The 2,063-nt window shown below is 27.2% G+C and overlaps 1 non-coding gene across 1 annotated transcript; it reads left to right on the top strand.

The window, feature by feature from the left end:
* The first annotated feature begins 1,613 nt into the window (after positions 1-1,613).
* LOC127144090 (small nucleolar RNA U3) lies at positions 1,614-1,826 on the top strand. Its single transcript, XR_007815714.1, has one exon. It is a non-coding gene; the product is annotated as a small nucleolar RNA U3 (small nucleolar RNA).
* The last annotated feature ends 237 nt before the right edge of the window (positions 1,827-2,063 follow it).

Raw genomic sequence — 2,063 nt, 5'->3', positions numbered from 1 at the left:
CTTTGACAGACCAATCGTACCTAACCTCCTATGGAAATCCATAATTTACCAAAATTGATAATCATTTTATTTCTATCTTTCCACACATAATGATATATAATTCCTAACGGACTCGGTTTTGCTTTCGCTTTTCATTACATGTTCACGGTATTTTGATTTTATATAATTTATTTTAACTCGTTAATTATTTCGCTTTTTCTTTTCTTTTTGCTTTTGCCAAATCATAATTTACGGACGTTTGTTTGAAATTATTTAATAAAAAACTAGTTTTTAGTCCTTCGTTGGATCGTTACACTAACCTATTTTATCAAAATTGATATGTGATTTAATTAAATCTTGTTAATAGTTGTTCATTTAATAAATTTAACTACAATCAAGTTTAAGGAGTAGATAAAATAATTTTGTATTAAAAATTTATATTTTAAAAATATTACTGTAATTAAACTAAAAGTGTATTTGAAATTATTTAGAAAAGCGTTTCATTTTTATTTATATACTTTTGATAAAAACTTCTTAAAATAAAAAACATCTTTTAAAAGTATTTGTATATACATTTGTTATATATACCAAAAATATTTTTCTTAAAATTTTTCATGATCGATTAGTGGCATCTGAAAGTTGGTCGACAAACTTCTCAACTCTTGAAACAAATACATCTAGGGTTAAAGAATAGTAATAACACGTGGGATATTATTTACAAATTGTTAGGCTCGGAACTTTTCGAAAAACATTTTCCCATACTATATTTTTGTACGTTGCGGATTCTTAAAAATTAAAAAAAAAAAACACACACACACACACGAACTATTTGCCGTTAATAGAAAAAGTCCACTAAAAACCAAAAGTTCATTACAATCGATTTTTCTACGAACTATAAGTACTTTATCTGTTTTACTGATTTTGATAATTGAATACTTTATAATAATCAAAATTAAATATTTGATGTCAATAAATGTTTAACTCAACTAACATTTGTATGTACTTGAAAAGAAGAAGCCTTGAGTCGTTATCGAATTTTACATTTCAATTTGTAATAAAGAAAATTAAATATTTTATAACATAGATTGAAATGGAACAAATGTAAACATAAGGAAGTAAAAGATATTATAATTTAATTACAAGTCTTTTTTTCTTCTTAAACAACTATAATGATTGCTATACGATCAAAATTTTCTTTTGGGACGTTTCCAAAAATGGCATAATTAATATTCAAATTATTTATAAATATTAAATTAATTAAACTCTCCTGGGTCTTTTCTTTTTTTTTTTTTTCTTTTTTTTGTTATATATGGTAAATGGTTTCAATTTTTTTTCCTATTCATTCCAATTTCCTCTTTACTTTTTCTTTTTCTTTTTTTTTCCCTTTTAGAGATAATACATGTAAATTGGGGTTTTTTCTGTTCTTTTTTTATATCTTCAAAGTTTTGTATAATAGTGTGGGTAAATTAGGTTAAATTTCTATAGCTTCGAAACCAATGGTCTAATAATTTTATTGTAAAATATTTTATATTTGAATATGAAAATAAGATTGGCGCAAGCTGTCCACTGTCCCACATTGATAAGTTGCACTTTAGAATAACATTATTTAAATAATAGGATGAAAGTGGAAGGTCACGACCTTACTTGAACAGGATCTGTTCTATAGGTTGTACAATTGTGTCCTTGAGTTCTAAGGAGACAAGAACCTAAGTCTGGTGGATGAGTTTGTGCCATGTGACTAGAGCGTGAATAATGGCTCATAGACCCATGGTCTAGTAGTGGCTGTAGAGGATCGTTCTCGACAAGTATGGTCTTGTTGGGATGGTTGCAAGGTAGTCTGACGGACTAAATATTTTTTAGACTTAATGGGTTCCATGTTGTGTTTTGTTTTATACTTTGATGGATTGTAATATCAACTTCTCCATTTGAATTAATCTCTTGGTCCGAGGAAGAATGTCTTATTTTTTGTGATAACCAAAATATACTAGGTTGTCTCGTATGTGTTTGTTTCTTTGCTTGGTTGTTAAAACCCTACAAATTGCTCATGAATGAATGTTGACATAAGTGAATGGAATGAACTACTT

Source organism: Cucumis melo, chromosome 11 (assembly GCF_025177605.1).
Source record: "Cucumis melo cultivar AY chromosome 11, USDA_Cmelo_AY_1.0, whole genome shotgun sequence".
Classification (NCBI taxonomy): Eukaryota; Viridiplantae; Streptophyta; class Magnoliopsida; order Cucurbitales; family Cucurbitaceae; genus Cucumis; species Cucumis melo.
Note: the sequence above shows the minus strand (reverse complement) of the source record. Positions and strands in the feature narration are given on the sequence as shown.